The 22,502-nt window shown below is 47.9% G+C and overlaps 1 protein-coding gene across 2 annotated transcripts in view; it reads left to right on the top strand.

The window, feature by feature from the left end:
* LOC144796670 (estradiol 17 beta-dehydrogenase 5-like) overlaps positions 1 to 22,502 on the top strand; it is a 121,307-nt gene that overhangs the window by 49,756 nt on the left and 49,049 nt on the right. The gene's annotated exons all lie outside the window — the stretch shown is intronic.

Raw genomic sequence — 22,502 nt, 5'->3', positions numbered from 1 at the left:
ACGTTCTATAACTAAAATATATGTAGTATGGTGTGCTGTGAGGCTATGCCACTTCGCAATCCACCAGTGTCTGCAAAGAGATTTTTGTGGCTTTGGAGTTCTGTATTTATTTGTGGATTGGCAGTCCAATTTTGGGTCAAGATGAGAAGAAGGTCTATGCCTAAAATTATTTTAGGGTCTTTGGGAATTAAATTTAACCTTAACATTTCTGACTACAATTCTGGGTGGTCATATGTAGCTCTATACACATTGACCATGAAAGATTTTTTTAATCTTTTTGAAGATTTTATGGCCAGCTCCATACGAAAAAGTTTGAGTATTGGCTTTCTTAGCAGTGGCAGTTAGCACCTTGTTCTTTGTTGATTTGGAGGCTGATGCTAGTATTTCTTCAACCCAACCAACCCTAATTTTGCATGGTTCTTTAAAGCAGACTTTTGTCTTTCAGGTTTTTTCCCTGGAAGGGCCGAATTTCTTTCTGTTCTTTGTTTCACTTCTCACCCAGAATCTTTTTTGAGTTCATTCAAGGTCTCTCAAGTTGATAAAAGGAAATGACAGACCCTATCTTCAGCTCAAGAAGACAAGAGCATCAACACTAAAACAAACACACCCTTGACCAGTTGCAATGACTACACATTTTCCAAGACAGAAGGCAAGAAAAACATACTCTCCTACCATATTGTCTACTTCCTCGATTGGTATTAAAAGCAACTTTTTAAGAAAGCTGAAACTGAAGGCTCCATGCAGCTGAATATCCTCTTTCTGATAAAAACCTGAAAAAGAGAAGAAAACAAGGACTTTTTATATATTGTGACAAGAATGGAAATCAGTCAGGTTTATTCAAGAAAACGGTCCGCAACTATCCCACTCGTCTGTAAGACAGAGGAAAGAGACGAAACTGCTCATCGTCAAAATCTAGAATCTGACTTCAGTATTTTTCTTTTACAAAGGCACTAGAGGATCAAATAATACTTGTAACCCACTATTGTTGTTTCAGATGTTTCAGGAATATTTATGAATGTGGACGGGACACATTTGCACCTTATTCCACTTAGTGGAAGAAGCATCCTTCTATAGTGAAGCGGTTCATGAAACACTACTTCCCATTGGTCCTGTTATGAACAGCACAACATCCTTCCATCTGCAAATAGCACACCACCACAAATCATGGTTTTCAATGTCATAGCAGCACCTTCTTATCCCATAGTTTGGGGGCTCTCTTAGCTATTACTTAATAATCCATATGTAAATTGTGCAGACAAGACCATGTTAGTTAGGTCGGCACATTGTGGCTTGTATAGTAGGGACTCCAACCTATTGCCATTCCAAACTCCCACAGTAAATTAAAGTGAACGTTAGCTTTAGTGGGCATATATCTGAAACTCGGACAAAGTAGCATAACTTTTTGATGTGGTATGTGATCTCCACAAAGAATGTAATCATCATACAGCAGTTACATTTGTCACATAGATCTACAGTCACATGCCGACTTCCAGAAGACTATCCTCCTCAACTCAAATGGAGAGACAAACTCTGCAACAGTATCAACTCTTTCATTTATTTATCAACCTCATTGCTCATCCTAAATCTCTGGCTGGTGCCTCTCTAATTTTGCTTCTAAAGAAAGGCACCATGTAACTACAGATAGACAATGACCACGTGTGTTTGAACGAAGTTATTACTAAAAACAGATATTCCCTTTCTCACATCAGTGGCAGCTGGCAGGGAACAGGGGTGGCGGGGGGAAAGAGGATCAACACATTAAAAAAACACTTACTCCCTTACGTCCTTCTCTGTCACTGCTTCCCGATGAGTCGCGGAAGCACACAGGCTCCCCTAAGCCAATCACAATGCTGTAATGCAGCGTTGTGATCGATCTGAGCTATGTGTTCCGGTGCTCAGTCGGGGACAGGGAACCTGGGCATGTTCCCCACCCTGCTGTGTACTACAGCCTGGTGAGGAACTTGCAAAGTGCGCAGGACTGTTTGGCCAGGCCAACTCAGTCAGCCAAACCATCATGCGAACTTAGAGTGTGCATATACTACTCCTCCCAGGCTGTGGCACCAGCCCCGCCCCAACCCAGCCCCGTAGCAAAGAAAAATAAAATGATAATAATGAGGTTATCATTTTTTTCCCTGCTCTAAGAGCAGTGGAGTAACGCTCCCCTGCCTTTGTGGAGGAACTGCCCCTGTTTCTACTACTTTCGACGTCTTAGAGGTCCTAAAGGAAGCCCAATTCTTTACCAAACTAGAGGGACCGTTTCCAAACACAATTTAGTCGCTTTTACTATTTGGTAATGCGATGGAGTACTCTCTCTACCGAACTTTAAGCTCCAAGAGCTTTTTTTAAAAAGAATTGTGGAGGATATTTTTCTTCTACATTGTTTACCTTTTGAAAACAATGTCTAAAAAATGGCCTCAGTAAATTTGAAGTGCTTTACTTAAGTAACCCAATTCAATTAGAGGTGATTGTTAGCAACAGATTGATTGCTGGCATAAACACTTCCACAATATTTTGTCTGCCTTTTGCTTCCTATTAAGTGCATAAATGTGCTTACCTTACCCTTTGTCCAAACAGCTAAGACATTCATGGTGTCTTAAAGACAATTCACTAGAAAGGAACTTATTGCAAACCTCCAAAAATCTGGCTATAAGAAAGAGATGTTTGATGCATGTGAGCTGTAGATGACATGCTGTGCATTCTTCTGCCATGTAGTGTTGGGTTCGGGTGTTTGCAAGTTGTTTTTGTTCGAAGACGTCTTTCTAGTCATGAGGTAGGTGGCTCCTCTTTTCGGGTATAGTGCGCATGGGCATTGACTCCATTGTTAGATTGTTTTTTTCCGCATTCGGGTTTGGACGGGAATTGCTGCATTCCGCTTCAGAATTGATCCTCAGGTTCCTGTTCAGGCGTACTCTCTCTACCTTGACATTATTATTTTTGAACGTGTTTTCTCTTTCCATGGTTCGATTCGAATTTCAAGAGACTTTGACATTTTGACCGGAAGATTTGCGTGTGGCCTTCCGGCCCATCCGCGTCGGTTCAGCTCCTCGTCGATGGAATGGACTCCATTTAAATTCTGTCCCGTTTGCCATGCAAAATATCCCTGTACGGTCTCTAATCCAGTGTGTAATTTGTGCTTGTCCCCTGAGCACAAAGAGCAAGACTGCAACATGTGCCGATCCTTCAGGTCAAAGAAAACTCTTTGTGATCGTCGGGCCTGATGTCGAGAGATGCTTTAGCAGCGGGTAGATGTTTCACCGGACCTCTTCGGCGAAGACTCCAAACAAGAAAAGGTATCAGCAGCAGAGAAGGAGATGGCTTCAGCTGTGTCTGACTCTGGATCAGACTTACAGATCGACCTCGAGGACGATGATGTGCGGCAGGGACAAGGGGACACAAGTACCGAAGACACCTTCTCCCCCCTCCCACCGTCCCTAAGAAATCTAAGGCTTCTGCACCACCTCCACCTCAAGGCCAAGGTCAGCACAGAAAAGAGGTTTCCAACGCTACCCCTCATGGCTCGGCACCAAAATTCTCTGAAAAGCCTTCTGGCTCGGGACCAAGTGGGCCAAAGTCCACTTCCGAGCCAAAATCTTCCAGCTCCAAATCCAAGATGAGTTCTGAACCGAAACCTTTGGAACCCAAACGTTTGACACTGAAAATCAAGAAACATCCCTCGGAGTCTAAACCCTCAGCACCAATAGGACATTTCGGCTCGACTCCAAAAGCTTTGGTGCCAAAAAGCAAAGACTTGCCTACATGCCTAAATGATTTAATGTCTGTTCCAAAGAGACTGCTCAAAGAGACTGAATGTATGATAGATTCTTGTACCATTCCGTTTGTACGTACCAGTATTTTCATCCATTGGGAGAGAGCGAAATGGCACAACTATGAATTGCAGCTTTAATAGCAAACTGCAAAGAGGCCATAGATGAAGTCACAATGTAGACATAGCTACCTTAATAAATGAGTGAATACAACATATTACTCTGCACAATACACGCAATGGCCTGATTAATACACATGGTACGGACATACGCAATGTAAACCTCCCTTTTATTTATTCAAATTCATTTCTCCAAATGACAGACTGAGGGATCAAACTCCTGTCTCCCAGAAGAGAGAACTACAACTCCCACTGCTGTGTCGTTGACTTGTAGTCCTTTATGCTCTCGCGAGACTAAGCCTCAGACAATCAGCGAGACTACGCTATGCCAGTATGAATCTCCTTGCCGGCTCGGGTCTTTAATTCATCCATCTAATACAAGGCACATTTATTTTGTAAAATACACGCAATAGCCTGATTAATACATATGGTACTGACACACGCTATGCAAACCTCCCTTTCATTTTTTCAAATTCACTTCTCTAAATGACATACGGAGGGATCGAACTCCTGTCTCCTAGAATAGAGAACTACAACTCCCACTGCTGTGTTGTCGTTTTGTAGTTCTTTTTGGTCTCGCAAGACTAAGCCTCAGACAATCAGCGAGACTACTCTAAGCCGGTATGAATCTCTTCGCCGGCTCGGCTCTTTAATTCATCCAACTAATATAAGGTACAGTTACAGTCTTATCCCAAAAGACGAGCTTCTTATACTAACTAATAGGAACTAAACTAATAGACCCAATGGCCGACAATGCGTATAACAAGCGCATTGATTGGCCATCGTTTTGCACGCAATGCTAACCAACGTGCCTGATAGGTGGTAGATGATCGTTTGCTTCCCGTCTGTTACCTCCCCCAATCTCAGGAATTGTCCGAGGTAGCGACGGAGAGGTAAGCGATAGATGAATCTGCAGGTCATATTATTTAACTCTTGCTGGTGAAATACTCTTTTAATCCTTGATGTTGAGATACTGAGGTGACAGAGCCTGGTTCCCCTTTCTAGATTGCTTAGGCTGAGAGCCTGTGGGTGAGCCTAGGTGGGAACTGTTTGTGAGAATGAGCTCTATAGCTAAGACAGTTATAAGGGACTCACTAGCGATAGAAAGGAGCAGTTCTTTTCTTTTCCCCCTAATGTGAGCATCCCCTTTTTTCTTACCTTTTTTGAGCGTGGCCTCCCTTACCCTGAGCTTGGTCCAGGCGAGGTGAGGTAATATCCCCTGTCATTATGGGTGAGTAAGGAATCCTGGTTGTCCTTTACACAATTATTGATTTATATATAGAAGTTATACCCAATGTATTGATACCATTTTGCATCTCTTTGTAGGTGAATGATACACCAGTTGACATGGAGGAAACAAACATATATCCTTTATGCTGTTACTTTATTCACAGTTGATATGGTTTTTTCATTGTAGTTCGTACTAGCAGTTGCAAAGGAATTTTTTAAGAACAGAGGCCCTGAAGAAAGCCTTGGGAGGTAGCCCCCCTGTATGGCAGAAACATGTTGGCCCACAAGCAGTTATTTGTTTACACTGCTTTTTTGCGCTGTTCTGGTTTTTAATCAGAAAGAGGCTTACAGCTATTAAAGTTGTCTTACTGTTTGTTCTCTATTCTACTTTTAATCTTCACTTTTTTCATACACTCACGTTTTGCACTGCACTTGGTCCCATTTAGTGATCCTATGCATGGTCTACAAGTAATTGTGGGCTTGACCCCAGTCCTACTTGGTGGGTCTGAAAGCAGTCTCAATGATCTAGAAACACCTCAGCCCAACCTTTGGATGACCAGATGAGAAAATTAGATCGCTAACAAGATTTTGATGGGAATCCATCTCTGGATCTTGGGTCTCACCTACTTTTGCTGGTGGTTAGATGCGTTGGGATACTAATTCTGTATAAGACTTATTTATGCTGTACATTGGTGACTTTTTAGTCTCATAAGTCTAGAGTATATGCTTGACTCTTTGTTTTCTCTGTTTAGACCCCCAGGTTTCTTTGTATTTTCAGTATGTCAATTAGGGAATGATAGCCTGGGCTGGTCTTAAAACTCCCTTAGACCCTCCATTCTCGTTTATGTAAGTATGACTCACTTTATAGCCCAAACCACAATTTGAATTTAAGGAAATAAACAGCGAGTTGGGTTACTGGGGGACGTTTGGGTATCCGGCTTCGCAGGCCGTCTTATGCTTCTCACGATTTCTGGAGTGTACTCAAGTTTCTTAAAGTGGGGAGGGGTCACGCATTAGATTTGGCCTTAAGTGCTAGAACAAATGTATCCCAGATCATGGCCAGTTGAGCTCCTGCAGTTCTCCTCTGCAAGGCAGAAGGGAATGCCCATTTCTGTAGCCCTGTGGGACTTTTGTGCCATCTCAATGTGACGTTTGACTTGAACCAGAGGCTGGCTTTATGAATCTAACATACTTCATTTTCTCTGTTCTGGACATCATTCCTAGGAAGCACATTGTAGGATCCTGAGCTATAGTTTTCTCTGTCAGCTCTGCAAACACTTCAAGTTTCTCTGTCCCAAACTGTGATATTACAAGACGCTGCCTCACCTTATGATGGAAATATGGGTTAGAATATTTACATCAGGAGTATTTGGAATCTTCTCCCTAGTAAATGTGGGCTATCACAAAGGCAAACTTAGACCTGAAGTCTAAGGATCTAATTCACAAAGTTAGACTTTTGATCCCAGTTTAGGCCAAAGGTCTAACTTTACAACTTTTCAGTATTCACAAAGGTAAGTTACGAGTAGTATCTTTACGTCTGCACTCAGAGCAGACTCTCCGCTATCGGGCAGAGATCTGCCAGAATGAAGAGATTCCTCTCCAGGTGTGGAGATTCCACTTCGGGTGTGGAATCTCTGCACTCCGGCTGGGATTCCGCCTCAAGTGCGGAGATTCCACCCGAGTGCGTAAACTCTGCCCTGATGGTGGACGTAAAGATACTACTCATAACTTACCTTTGTGGATATCGAGGTTGTAAACTTAGAACTTTTTGTCTAAGTTTACTTTTGTGAATGGGACCCTGAGTTTTGACATAAAATCTAACTGTAGACCTGAAGTCTAACTTTAGTCTTGAAGTTTAACTTTAGACCTAAAGTCTAAGTTTAAATTTGAAGTCTAAGTTTAGACTTTAGGTCTATACTCAGGGCCCAGGTCAAAAAGGTAAACTTAGACCAGTAGTCTAAGTTTAGAACTGAAGTCTAAGTTTAGACCTACAGTCTAACTGTACTAGTAAAAAAATTAGACTTTTTGTTTAACCTTAGACCAAAGGTCTAACTTTACTACATGTAAAGGTAGACCAAAATTCTAACTTTACTACTAGAAAAGTTAGACTTTATGTGAGAAACTGGGCATTTGTTGCCGTGCCCCCACCACTTTTTGCCTGGCGGTTGATGCCACTTTGGCTGAGGTGTAGAATCAGAGGCCCCTGCAAGTTCCAGACTCCTTTATCTCTCTCTGGATCAGGACCACTAAGTAGCTACCTCATCACTCATTGCAACTTGACTGCTGCATAGTGCTGTTCATAGTTGGTGGCTATGGCTTTGCAGTTTGCACAGCTCCACTCTTCATACAAGTCCCCAAACAAGATCGGGGAGTATATTGTCCAGTTCAGTAAAAAAACTTTTAGGTGCTGTGCCCAGCAGTTCAGAAAAGAAATAGAGTAGTGTAAGAAGAACCGGCATTTTGGAGATCACTATCCTGCCCATAGGAGAAAGCGGCAAGGACACCCAGAATTTCACAGATTGTCAGGGCTACGTAATTGTTCTGCCTAGTTTCGGCTTTATTAGATCCTCATCTGTGTGGGAGACATTCACTCCTAGATATTTGAAACAGTCAAGCCTCAGCTCTATTCCTCTGGAGCATTCACTGTTCAAGTGGTTTGAACTGTAACAGGCAAGATTTGCTGCAATTAATGATATCCAGAAGTTGCTCCCAAACTCATTTAAGATGTCCATCACCTCCAGAAGGGCCTCAAGACCTTCCTTAACATATACAAGGGTATCATCTGCAAACAGCAAGTCGACCTGCCATTGGTTGCCCAAGCTTATACCGTAGTCTGCCACTCTTCTGCGCAGGAGGCTTGCCAGCAGCTCGGGATGATGGTGAAGACAAAGGGCGACAAACAGCAACCCTGCCTGGTGCCTCTACTATTTGGAAACTGCACAAAACCATTCTGGTATGGATGTACTATACAGGGCACCATTGTCTGGAGTCTGTTTATGATTAGTCTCCCCAGTACTTTAAAATCCAAATTTAACATGACTTGGGGGCGAGATGACCCTACGCCCTGGGGGGCCCTGCCTTCTTCAGGAAAGACTACTATCATTGCCTCTCTTAAAGAACCCAGTAGGTGGCCCAATTGACTAGGCTTTTCGTGCATTTTAAGAGTTATGGGGTAAGTGTAGTTTTGTACGTTAGATAAAATACGTCCGGGAGGCTCTCTATCCTATAGTCTTGATCCTTGCTATCTGTTCTATCGCCTCCATTGCTTTGTCTACTCCAAGGCAAACGTTCCTCTAACGACTGACACTGCAGTGGGTCACGATGCAGTGTATCTATACCTGTCAGGTAGATTTGCAATCTGTCAAGATTTTGGGGTACCTCTTACAATGTTTGACAGTAGTCTGAAAATACAGAGGGCCAGATTTATCGTAGGTTTTGTGTCATCCTTGCACCACCCTAGGGGACGGAGGGCATGCTAAATCTTTAATAAGATTTACCTAGCCAGGCAAGATCACCGTGCACGGCTCTGCGTGACTTTGTAAATCTGGAGTAACGAAAGGCACCGCAAGTAACTGCATTGCAATACTCTGCCCCAGGGAGGTGTTCTGTGGGTGGAGCTTGGGTGGAGCTAGGGTGTTCCGACGCACCCACTCATGGATTTTGATGCATTCCCAGATTTACCATGAGTGGTCAACCTGGGAATGCATCAAAATGCTTCACCGTCCCAGGTGAGGCGTATATCGGATAAATATCTTTATTTCTTCTCGCTTTTTTCTTCTTTCTACATGAGCTGCAGCTCATGTAGAAAGAGGAATAAGCTTCAAAGGGTAGGTTTTGTGCAGGAAGGTGTCCCTTCCTGCACAGAAACAACCTAGCCTGCTCCACAGGCACCCTTGCAACATGGTGCATGGGTGCCTGCATTGGTGCTAGGCAGCCAAAGGTGCGCCAGCGCAAGGAGAGAGCAGGAATGCACCATATCTTGATAGATATGGCACATTCCTGCTCTCACCTTTTCACACAGTGCAGCAAAGTGTCTTGCTGCGTTGCGAGAAATAATGATAAACATGGCCCCAATTTTGTTTTGGCTTTGACGTTAACCATGTATTACTGTAGCATCTGATAACTCCAATTGGTTTTCTATTGACTCCACTTTCAATAATCATGCCATCAGCTGTCTGGACCTATCTACCTCTGCATGCTGGTGTGCCACTTACTTTTTGTAGTCCACAGTCTATCAGCCAGGTCCCTATGTTTCCTCCTGAGTTCTGTAAGACCATGGGTGTCTGCAAGTTCATAAATGAGTCTGAGTTCCTCATTTTGTTTAGCCCCTTCTGTGGTCGGATATTTTTATTAAGCTTGCCCTATTCTAGCTCTATGAATGGTCTTTATGTGGATCCCCCACCTTGAAAGCGCCTCACTATATCATCCCCTCTCCAGACGTCCCCTCATTTTCAGTGAAATAGTAAATAGTCTCCTTATCCAGTGTGTCTTGACCCTAGCATCAAGAGTTGTTGTGTGGCTAAAGGTGAAGCTGCTACTCCCTCTAGGAGAAGGAGTGGAGAAGCACAAGGAAGTCGTGGACATCTTGAAAGTGAGAGGCCAACAGTGCCAGAGGCTGAAGGAGATGGGAAGCTACTGTTTTTTTTCAAAACTTTATTCGTGAATGTATCTCCATCGCATATGCATACAGTATTAGACAATAAACATACAACACATCACGGTTTTCAATTTACTCCCAGCCCGTAAATGGAGGGCAAAATCTCAGTAACTAGGTCATTTCCATACAGATTTATGCACAGTATCAGGGTCCTCTGTCATTGTCAAGACATGTCCTGTACCCACCCTCGTCCTCCCCAACTATCCCTCCCCCACCCATCCTACCCAGGTGTCTATAGTCTCCTTAACTGTTCAGCCTTAGCTCCCCAGTGTTGACCACTCTCCTTCCAGAATAAACAGCAGAGGCCCTCCTTGCCTCATCCATCCCCTCTCGGTGTCCAGTATACACAGGTGTTTTCTCCCCGGGGCGCAGCGCGCTCAAGCGTCCTGGGACAGTGGCTCATCTATACTATCTAACTCCAGTAGCATGACCTCCCAATCCTGTGCCATGGGGATTTTCCGCCTCCCGCCTTTCTCCTCTTTTCTAAGGGCAACACATTCAGCTCTGCCCCATCTCACTACCTCCCCCCTCCATGTCTCCACTCTGGGCACTCTTGGGGACTTCCACTGCATTGTAATCTTCCTGATCGCTAAGAGGAGGGCAAGATCCACAAATTGCAGTTTGGGTTTTAACGGCTTGGGGCGAGGGCAAGCTCCCACTAAACAATATAGTGCGCTCTCTGTCACCTGTATCTGTGAGACCTCTCTTAGTGTGCGGCAGACCTCTCTCCAGTAGCTGCCCAGCTGTGGGCATGACCAAAGCATGTGTAGGAGGCCCGCCCCATCCGCCCTGCATCGCGGGCACTGATGTGGGGCATCGGAAAACATCCGGTGAATTCTCTCCGGGGTGAGGTATGCCCTATGGAGTACCATGGCATGGATGAATTTAAATTTTACATTCCGGGAAACTCTCTTTGGGTGTTCCAGGGCCATCCGCCAGGTTGCATCTGTGAAATCCTCCCCTGTGTCCCGTGACCAGGTCTCTCGTAGGGTGTCAAGGGGCAGTGCAGCGTGAGTTCTAATCCCTGTATACAGCCATCGTACCAAGTGGCCCCCGGCCCCCATGTAGTGTATCAGATGGACTAGCTCGTGTTGCTGTGGTTGAATGCATTGCGGTGCCCAAGTCGTCCTAATGAAGTGAGATACAGTAGCGTGTAATAAGAAGTATCTGTCCGAGATCCCAGTCACCTGCGCGAAAGTGCGATAGTCCAGCAGTAGGTTGTCTCCAAAGAAACTACCCACCCCCTCAATTCCGCACTCCGTCCATTGCCTTAGTGCGTTTTTGGTAAGCCTTCCCTGCGGTGTTGGGATGCCCAGTAAGGGGATATTATCTGCATATGGCTGTGCGGGTGATGTATAAGCCAGCGCCTTCTTCCAGCAGAGAAGGGCAGTACGTAGCAGAGGGTGGCATGATCTTGGTATTCTACTTTTGGGTAGCAATAGAGTATGCAAGTCACCCCGGTCTAACCGTTCTGTCGTCCATCCAATCTCATGAAGGTTTTTCCCGGCCAGCCAACAGGACAGCCATTGGAGCTGACTTGGGTAATAATATCCTTGGAAGTCCCCCAGAGAGGTACTAAGTTGTAATTTACGCAGACTGATCCATCGTCTGCCCGACCCCCATATAAGGGTGGTCAGCAAGGACTTGATGGTCGCGAAAATGCGGTGCGGGATACATATAGGTAGATTCACGAAGTGGTACAATAAACGAGGTAGCATGACCATCTTTGCTATTGCAATGCGGCCCATTACTGATAAGGGAAGCGAGGTCCAAAAGCCAATACTGCCACGGAGGCCGGCGATGGCCCTAGAAATATTGCCATCCAGCTGATCCTCCGTGTTTCTATATATGCGGATTCCCCAGGTATTTAAAACTGGATTGGGCCACTGGGATCATGTAAGAGCCAAACGGTATAGAGGGCGGGTGGGGCACATCCCGGAAATAGAATCCCACGGACTTTTCCGGGTTAATGGCCAATCCCGATACTATTTCAAACCGGCAAAAGGTATCATATAAGAGCATATGGTCGGCCTCCAGGTCCCGGAGATATAACAACATATCGTCCGCGTAGATGGATAGAATATGGGACGTCCCCGCTACTGATATACCCAGCACAGCCGCGTATTTACGAAGAGCAATGGCCAGCGGTTCAAGCGCTAACACAAACAGCATGGGGGACAGAGGGCACCCCTGTCTGGTGCCTCTATGAACTGGGTATTCGGCCGACACATAGCGTCCCATTCTCGCCCGGGCCGTGGGATCAGTATACAGCAGCCTGATCCATCTTATTACCGGGGCCGGGAAACCAGAGGGTCGCAGGGCTTCAAACATAAAGGACCAAGAAAGCAAATCAAATGCTTGTTTGAGATCTAACGCGATATATCCTGCCTGCACAAGCTCTGTCGGTGACGCTGTCATTATGGCATGCAGCCGTCTCGTGTTGAGAGAGATACTGCGCCCCGGAAGGAACCCACACTGGTCGCTGTGTATGAGCGCAGTCAGGTGAGGCTGGACACGCAGAGCAATAGCTTTGCTCAAAATTTCATATTCCGTGGCCAGCATGGATAGGGAATATCCGAAACGTCCCTACCTGGTTTAGGTATGGAGGTCACTATGGCCTGCATGGTTGTGTGTGGCAGATAGACTTTTTTGAATGCTTCCTTGTGCACCTTTTCCAGGACCGGTACTAACGTATCAGCATAAGTGGAATAGAACTCAACCGGGAGTCCATCCATGCCCGGCGTCTTGTTTCTGTTTAAGTTTTTAATCGCCGCACGTATTTCGTGTTGGGTAATGGGTCCCTCCATCGACTTTTGCACATCTGCTGTTAATAGGGGGAAGGGAAGGTCCCTCATGAAGTCAGTTATTCATGTAAGGTCTTCCGTCCCGGTACGGTCATACAGTGCCTTTAGGTGGTTGTGGAACGCCCGGTTAATGTCAGATTGTGTACACACTAGGTAGCCCGCCCGGTTACGGACCTGGGTAATGATCGGAGTGTCTGGTCTATCTCGCACCAAGTGGGCTAGCAGCGCGCCAGAGCGGTCCGCCTCCATGTGTTGTCTCTGTAGGTAGGCTTTGTAGTCAAGGCTGCGCAGTGTTTCTAGCGTTTCTGCGTGTAAGATATGTTGTTCCTGTAGGGCCTGTTTTTTCCCTGGATCCTCAACTGCCTCCCGTTCAAGCTCCGTTAATCGGGCCTCCACCTCGCATAACGTCCGGTGTATCTCCTGCTGGCGCCGACCAACTTCCCTATCGCCACCCCCCGTATCACCACTTTCATCGCATCCCAGACCACCAAGTTGGAGGAAGCAGAACCCCAATTAACATCCCAGTAATTTGTCAGGGCCTCTGAAAGAGTTGCTCTGAACGGCCCGTCTTCCAAAAGTTGTGGGTTGAGATGCCATGTAGGGACTGGGGTCGGGACTCTGCCCCAGGAAACGGTGCATTTTAGGGGCCTGTGGTCCTAGAAGGTCTTTGCCAGGTATTCCGGGGCACCTATCAATGAAACCAGTGTGTGAGAACACAGGAGTCGGTCAATGCGTGTGTGTAGGTCGTGTACTGGGGAGTAGAAGGAGTATTCTTTGTGTGTGGGGTGTACCAGTCGCCATACATCACCCAGTCTCCAGCCCTCCACCCATGCCTTAAAAATGTCAGTGAGCTTCGTAGTGCCAGCGGCCTGTAGGGGCGGGTGTGACCTATCCAAGGCCAGGTCTAGAACAGCGTTCCAATCCCCCCCGAGTACCCAAGGTATGTCTGCCCATGAGGAAAGAGCCCTCCCAGCCCTCTGTAGGAACGATTCCTGGTCGTAATTCGGGGCGTAAATGCTGTCCAGGACAATCAGTTTGCCATCTAAGGTACCTTTGACTAGAATGTACCTGCCCTGGTCATCCACCTTCCGCTCCACTTCTAGAAACGGTGTCCCATGTCGTACCCAGATGGTGGCCCCGCTGGAAAAGGCAGAATATGACGTGGAGTATATAGTCCCCCTCCATTTCTTCCTGAACTTCTGAACTTCAGACACCGTGAGGTGTGTTTCCTGTGTGTCTGCTGCCTAAGGAGGTAGGAGTGGACCCTGTGTCTTTTCTGCACTGCCCCTAGCCCTCGCACATTCCAGGTGATGACCTTGTACACTTCGGACTGTTCAGCCATAATCATCAGGTGGCGAAACCATTTCTGCCAGCGGTCGTGGTTTGGGGACACCGGGGAGCTGAACCCAGGAGAATACACCTTTAAATACATCTAACATAATCAGAACTAACTCGGCGCAGCCGCAGAACAGAGCCGTGCCCAACATTAAAACATTGAAACATAGAGAGCCAAATTCTCGTGCTTTCGCCATTGGGGGGGGGTGGCCTAGCACACTTGCGTTCATTTTATTACCAGCTCCGGGCTCCACCGGCTCAACAGTGGCCCAGCCGGGGCTCATGATGCACAGAAGGGAAGATCAGTGTAATATATAAACTGTGTATGTGGGATTGACAGTAAACGTCCTCGAGCAATGCCCAGAGGTACCCATTGTAGTCTCAGTTCTGGGGGTGTGGTGTATATTGGGGAGAGAGTCGTTGACATCCACCATGTATACCTCCCACCTCCCCCATACATAGCTTTCCAGAAAGAGGCAGGCACCAGAGGTACCAATCACAGCAAAAAAGGATACCATACAGCGACAGTAGCAAAGGTGCCGGTCCTGGGCTTCACCCGGCAGGTCAGTTGTCTATGAGGTCATCCGCGGCTCTGGGTGTGATTGTAGGAAAGAGCAGCACACTGTTCTCCGTGTCTGAGTGCACCGCGTTGTCGTCGGAGTCCGTGATTATCTTCGCCGAGTCCTCCCTGAAGGTGCCGGCGATCGAGAGAGCCGTCAGTTGATCTTTCTTCTGATGGTCCCGCGACGGTCCTCGCCCAGCAATCCCCTTCCCGGATCCAGAGGATGAGCGGCGGCTGCCTCCCGAGCCCCTCTCCGACATCTCCGCCTCCGCTCCTTGGGACGCCTCTTGACTGCCATCTAATCCCACCACCTCCAGCCACTCTTCAGCGTCAGTAGGGCTCTCGAAGAAGTGAGATTTCTGTCCATGGATTACTTTCAAGAGGGCAGGGAAGAGTAACGCGTATTTCAGCCGTGCGCTTCTCAGTTTCTTCTTCACCTCCATACATGAGGCTTGCTGTTTTTGTACCATGTTCTTATAATCCGGGTAAAGCGACACCCTCTGATTCTCGAAATGGATGGTGGATTTCTCACGAGCTTTCCTCAGGAGGACATCCCTGTCACGGTAGTTAAGGATGCGGACAATGAGAGGGCGCGGAGGGTGCCCCGGCCGGGGCTGTCCCGTCGAGATCCTATGCGCCCTTTCCACGCAGAAGTATGGGGAGAGTCCGTCTGTCGCAACGTGGTCTCGGAACCACTGCTCTATGAACTCCGCAGCCCGCGGTCCCTCACATTTTTCTGGCAGGCCAATCACCCTCACATTATTTCTTCGATTGCGTCCTTCCGCGTCTTCGACCCTTTCCATCAGGGCGGCAACCTGACCCTGCATGTCCCAGATAGACGTGCTGTGTTCCGCCACAGTGGGCACAAGGTCTGTGAGCACTAGCCCGTGGTCTTTGACTTTGTCCGCTACCTTGCCTTGATCAGCTTTTAGAACAGATAAATTGGTGGTGAGGGTCCCCAACTGTTGCTCCAGTGCGTGCCGTGAGTCTCGGATCTCCTGGAGTATGAGGTCCAGCTTATCCGGTTGTTGATTGCCCGGTGTCGTCTGATCAGCCTGTCTGGATCCGCTGCTGCCCGCTCCAGCCCCCGTCTGCGGGCAGGGTCCCGTCTGCTCTCCCAGACCCTCTACAGTTCTCTGGCCCTTCTGCACCATATTGTGCTTTTCCCGGGGCACTCAACTACAGCGCGGGCACTCCGCCCCACGGGCGCCGCAGTCCAGACAGCAAGCCACCGTCTCCACGGCACACCCGCTCCGGTGATCCCGTGCAGGGGGGCCCAGGAGGAGGGAGAGCCAAGGGGCAAATGTGTTTGGCACTGATCAGGGTCTCCTCTCCTGGGGTTCGAGCCTCCGCCCCAGCAATCACTCGCCCGCACCGGGGCCACGCCAGGCAGGAACCCACACTACGGTAGTGCCTCCCTCAGTCTCCAGGCCAGGTCCGAATGAAGGTGGTAAGTGAGTGCGGCTCCTCACTATGGCCGCTGCGCAGGGTGAGCGCCCAATAGTCCTGTGCGTCACTGCGCTTCCCCTCCGCATATGAACCCCCCGGCCCCCCAGTGGGACCGGGCAGCAAGCAACAGAAGGCGTGGGGGGGGGAAAGGGTAAGGAGGAGACCCACAAGATTCCTCACGCTGCAGGGGCCGCGCCGCGATCACAGGGTACTCCCCAGTCCGGCGGCTTCAAAATGGCGTCGTCGTCTGATCCTGCAGCCGGAGCACGGGAACCAGCGCGGCCTTCCTCACCGTCCCCGCCGTGTGCCGCCAGCTCTTCCAGTGTCCAGTGACCTCCGTGAAGGTGTAGTCGGCCTCCGCCGCCGTCCTCAGGGCGCAGGCCCCTCCCCCGCAGCTCCGGTGTCCGCTGCCAGACAGACCCCAGGATTCCAGGCCCGCCGCTGGGCTACAGCGTCACTCCACTTCCCGGCTTTTGGGGCCCGCTCCGCGATTCCCGGCGCGCCGTGAATCCGGCCGTCCGGCGTCTCTCCTCACCGCCGTTCGGGCCGCTGCTCTTCGGGCTGTGCTCTGCCTCAAGTCCGCTCAGGACTGCGGTGCAAATGTCCCGCACAGCTCCGTTTTTACTGGATAATTCCTGGCCGGGCACGGAGCACTAGTGGAAGCCGTCCGCCATCGTGGCTGTTCGGCCACGCCCCCCGGAAGCTACTGGGTTTAACCAGTACAAGTGATTTTTATTTCACAATTATATTGGCATTTCTTCATGTTTAAAAAACAGTCATAGTAGACTGATCGGTCCAGGGAAAACGCAGGGAAAACACCCAGGCTCCCAGACTCCCTAAGCCAATAACAATGCTGCAATGCAGTGTTGTGATTGCTTCCCCTAAGTTCCCCAAAACGCAGGGAAAACACCCAAGCTCCCAGACTCCCTAAGCCAATAACAATGCTGCAATGCAGTGTTGTGATTGCTTCCCCTAAGTTGCCCATAACCAATCACAATGCAGCATTGCAGCATTGTGATTGGTCTGAGTGCTGTGGTTTGGAGCTCAGATAGGGACAGGAAGCCTGTGCATGTTCGCCACCAGGCTGTGTAATTTAGCTTGGTGGGGAACAGGCAAAGTGTGCATGAATGTTTGGCCGGCCCAACACAGAAGGTCAAACATTCATGTGCACTTTAAGTGTGCAAACCACTCCTTCCCTGGCCCCTGCTCATGCTAGCCCCGCCCCTCCCCTAAGAACGGGAAGAGAAAATTATAACAATTAGTTATCATTTTGGTTTTCTTCTGCACTGCCTTAAAGCAGTGGGGCCACGCTCCTCCGCCTTAGCGGAGGAGCCACCTTGTACCCTCTAATAGGCTTCCAACTTCTGTGATCTCTTCTTACGCATCCATCTCTCATGTATGCCCACATACATTTGAAATACTACATCACCTTTGAGTGTTTACACCCATTTTTCGACTCATAGCTCCTTCAGTAACAGCATGCCTCCACCTATTCTTCACCCTCAAAGTCAGAACTTAATCTTAACAGACAATCTGGTACAGTGTTTCACAGACCAAGTTTATAATGAACACTGTAATTAAATTCCTGCAAAACTACTATCCATCTGCTGATGCACATGAATACAATCCAACCAGTTTTTTCTCTAAATATCAAAGGGTAACAATTTGTACAAATCGAAGATTCCCTCCCCCCAATTCTAAACTTCATTCTTGCCCAAACATCTGTTGCTATCCCATATTCTTGAGCATGATCAGTTGCTTTCCAAGGGTCGTTTTTTTAATTTCTTTCTCTCTCACACTCATCTGCTTCTCTCTCGGCTTCTTCCCTCTGCCGCTCGGCGTAATAGGGGGCTACCGCCTTTTCTGCGGATTCTGAATCTTAATGTCAGGTCGATTCTTAGACACCAGCAGAATGTGTACGACCTGATTGAAAATGAAGCCCCGGATATTTTGACATTAACCGAAACATGGCTTCAGGAAGCCGACACTGCCATTCCCAATCTAGTCTGCCCTCTCGGCTACTCCATGTATACTGCGAATAGGCTATCTAGAGGTGGGGGTATAGCTCTGATAGTGAGATCTAGTTTTCCCTGTGTGTGGACCATTCTTAAGATCGCTGGCTGTGAAAGCGCCTCGTTTAAAGTCTCTGTCAGCCCAGAATTTACATTCTCTGGGATGGTGGTGTATCGTCCGCCGGGCAGTGATGTAGCGTTCAGGAATGCTTTCCCGGACACTGTTGCCACCTTGGTCACTGCCTGTGCCAATTTTTCCATTCTGGGCGATCTAAATTTGCATTTTGATGCCCCATCCTGTCTGGCAGCGCGTAGTATTCTTACGGACTTAGAGGCCTTTCAACTTTCACAGCTGGTCTCCCAGCCCACTCATTCCGGGGGTCATATTCTTGACCCTTTTTTCACCAACTTGACCGAGGCTAAAGTCACGTCGGTGGCTCCTGTAGAGTGGTCTGACCATTCTCTGGTGTCCATCTACTGCCCTATGACTTCCAACATTTCCACCACTCCAGCCAAGCAGGTACCCAGGAGACCCTGGAGTAAACTCAGGCTGGATGACTTTTACCATCTCCTGTCAGTGGAACCTTTGGGCCCATTTAACAACGTAGAGGAGGGATATGATCTCTTCTGCTCTTGGCTCACTAGGGCTCTGGATGTTTTGATACCTGTTGTAACCACGAAGATCAACCCTCGAGTGTCTAGCCCCTGGTATGACGACGCTTTGCGCGCTCTGAAGGGAGCCTGTAGACGGGCGGAGAGGGCCTGGCGGAAGACATATGGGGCTGAGCAAAAAGCTACTTATGTCGCGTCCGTCAAGCTCTATCACCGGGCCATTTGTCGTGCCCGAGCGGCATTTTATGCCGAGGAATTCCGGAACAGCACCAACCCATCGAAGGCTATCTTCAAGGCGGTGAAAGATCTTATGTCTAAGCGGCCTATTTCTACGGCTGAGAGTTCTGTCACACATTGTGAGTCCCTTGCTTCCTACTTCTTGGGTAAAGTCCAGTCTATTTATCGGACTTTCCCGAGTATGGGTATAGCACTGGGCAGCCCCAAGGGGACACCCTACCAGCCCGCTCTTCTCACTTTTCCCCCCCTCACCGTGGAAGGGTTTGATAAACTTGCTACGCAAGTTAAATCTGGGTCCCCATCCGATCCAGTGAGGCCTGCCCTCTTTCGGGATCAGACCTTTGTGGGACGTGTGGCTATACGCTCTCTTGTTAATCTCTCCTTAGAGACTGGGGTCGTTCCTACCAGCTGGAAACAGGCGGTGGTGTCTCCGATTATTAAAAAGCCATCTCTTGACCCGTCTAAGCCGGAAAGCTATCGCCCCATCTCGCTGCTGCCCTGGCCAGCTAAGTTGACAGAGGCCCATGTCAATCTGGCCCTGTCTGAACACTTAGCCCGGTCCAATGCCCTCGATCCCACACAGAATGGTTTCCGTGCTGGTCACAGCACGGAGACTGCTCTTCTGGTGATGGTGGAACATCTCCGTGCAAGGTTGGATGCTGGACAGACGTCGGCGCTGATTTTGTTAGATCTCAGCGCCGCATTCGATACTGTGTCGCACAGCATCCTCCTTGGGCGGCTCGAGGAGACTGGTATCGGCGGCCTGGCGCTGCAATGGTTCCGCTCCTTCCTAGACAACCGCTCCTTCTGTGTTGCCATCCCTCCGTTCAAGTCCGGGTTCCAGCCTCTGGCCATGGGGGTTCCACAGGGATCCTCGCTGAGTCCCACGTTGTTCAACCTCTACGTGAGACCGCTGGCTGATGTCGCAAGGCAGTGGGGCCTAACCATGGTCTCATACGCCGACGACACTCAGCTGGCGGTTACTCTCAGCGGGGATGCGGAACAGGATGCCCCCAGGTTCCAGTCCGGTCTGAAGGCGGTGGCTAGCTGGCTGACAGTTAACTGTCTCCAGCTTAATGCCACAAAAACAGAGGTGATGGTTGTCGGGAAGGGAGTGGAGCTCTGGGGCGATCAGTGGTGGCCTTCGGAGCTTGGCCCCACTCCGACCCCAGTGCCGGAGGTGAAGAACCTTGGGGTCTGGCTTGACGTTGGTCTCACATTTATAGGGCACACCAAAAAAATCGCAGCCTGTTGCTTCGGTCTCCTTAGAGGGTTAAGGCCGGTGCTTAAGTTCTTTGATGCCCCGACTAGACAGCTTGTGGTCCAGGCAACCGTCATCTCTCGTCTGGACTACGCCAGCTCTCTGCTGGCGGGGGCTAACCAGGCTGAGTTAACACGCCTGCAGCGGGTGCAGAACGCCGCGGCGAGAGCCATTGTTGGACTTCCTAAGTTCTCCCAGGTGTCTCATGTCATCCGCTCCCTGCACTGGCTCCCGGTTAGGAAGCGTATCCTCTTCAAGGTCCTGTGTCTGACCTTTAAAATCCTTAGAGGCATAGGTCCTGAGATCTTGGCCAACTCTATTTCCTTCTATGTCCCTACCCGTAACCTTCGATCACAAGGTCAGGCCCTTGCTGTTGTCCCCAGATTTAGGCTCAGCCGGATGGGAGGCCGTTCCTTCAGGGTGAGAGCTGCGTCAATCTGGAACACCCTCCCTGTTGAAATTCGGCTGATAGAGGACTTGCTGTCGTTTCGTAGAGCCATAAAAACTTTCCTATTTTAGCCCCTTTGTTTTAGCACTTTTTGTAGCATTTTAGCCTTGTTGTGTTATGACTGCTCTGTGTCTCTGCGCCGGGATGCTCCTTCGCTGGAGTCGCTGTGCGCATAACAAATTGTTATAACATAACATAACATAACATAACATATATTCTCTTGATTTGTTGAGTAGTGCTCTCATATCTCACATTGGAGGCTAGGTTGGGAATGTACTTTGTGTGAAACTGTAGTATACCAAGAAAAGTTAAGATTTTTTGCATTTCCTGAGCTTCATAGTCATAGCTTTCTCAGAACATTTCCATAAGACTGTATATTTTTGAGGACTCCACAAAATCAGGGTTTTAGCCCTGAAAGAACGCTATTCATTCCATATTCCCAAATATGTCTTTAGGAAACTGAGTTAATGGTTGAATGGGTTGAAACCCTACTCAAGCAACAACCACAATTCTCTGTCAGGGTGAAGTCACAAGCAACCTCAAAATAACCTGTGCTTAACCCTCTGGTGGCTGTCACAAAGCAGTCAGACAGAAATTAGAGACAGTATGAAGCAACGCTTCAAACAGTAATGAAGTGAAAACATAATACAAATATCGCCCACAAATTTTGAAAAATAAAGTAAAATTTAATAAATAATTTATAAATAATATTAGACCAAAAGGAGAAAAATGTAACCAGTAGAAACAAGGATGGATAATTTTAAAGGTTTATATAAAAATAGCGCTTATATGCACAAAGCACCAACTGCAGTTATCTGACCTTGTCAGACTAGCACAAAGTCACAAGTTCAGGCCGACCGCGATGGAGCATGACCTGGGTGCAAGAACCAAGTTAAGCCCACTGAACAAGGTACCTTGCTTGTATTATATTAATACACGGATTCATGTCCCTGAAAACCAATGTTTGAGAAAAATGCGCGTTGATAATACTCATAACGCATATTCTCCATTTGACAAGGACCGTTTTTATTGCCATATCCTGAACACATTGCACCTTGTTTTTAATGCCATAACTGACCCTGTTAGGTAACTGCACTGACAAATCAAGGCACACACTCTTGGCGTTCTACCGCTGCACGTCATGCTTATTGTGCTATGTACCTTACGCGATGACTGCAGTGATAAACTAAACACCATGCCAGTCAGACTTACTAACTCTTTTGCACGAATGAATATCCTCCTATACAAACCACTCGAAAGCCTGATATACTCACCATCTCTAAATAGCCAAGATATGCCACATGCCATTTAGGCCAAACCAGCATAGCACACCAAGTTTTTATTTACAAATCTGCACTAAGAATCGTAACAGCATTATTGATATTATAGTGGAACAAAATGTAATTACATTGGACACATAGGGTACATATCCAAGAACTATGATAATAATCACTTCTTTTCTTACAATTCAAGATACTACAGATCTGAATTCATAAATGCTGGTGGTAAGTTAACCACTGTAATTAGGGGCTGCAGCAAGCATCCTAATGCACCTTTGGTCCTGACGAAAGCCTTTAGATTTCACAAGAAGGCTGAAACATGTTGACCCTATAGTGCAGTAGACTGGTAACTAGGTCTACGGACGCAACTTATCTTTTTTATTTTCTCACATCACTGTTTTCCTAATAACATTTTTGTGCTATATAGTGATGTAGGGAATTTTAACTTCACTGCACATGAGCACCTGCACGTTTTCACCTTTTTAAAATCTAAACACTACTGGAAAATCAGTCCGTCTACCTCCAGGTGGAGGACAGCATGCATACTCTCCAAGAACCCTATGATGATGCTGTAACGTTACACCGAGGCGGAGAACCAAGATATACCGCCACCGGCCTGTGTACGTTTTATGAGGGTTTTTATATGGTTCCAACACTACAAAGACCGTGATTTCATAGGAAAAGTGATCCATTCTCCCACTGATTATTGTTGTAACCTCTGGAAGCCGAATG

This window comes from Lissotriton helveticus, chromosome 1_1, assembly GCF_964261635.1.
Source record: "Lissotriton helveticus chromosome 1_1, aLisHel1.1, whole genome shotgun sequence".
In the NCBI taxonomy this organism is placed as follows: Eukaryota; Metazoa; Chordata; class Amphibia; order Caudata; family Salamandridae; genus Lissotriton; species Lissotriton helveticus.
The sequence above is the reverse complement of the archived record's forward strand: the minus strand, read 5'-3'. Positions and strand labels throughout refer to the sequence as shown.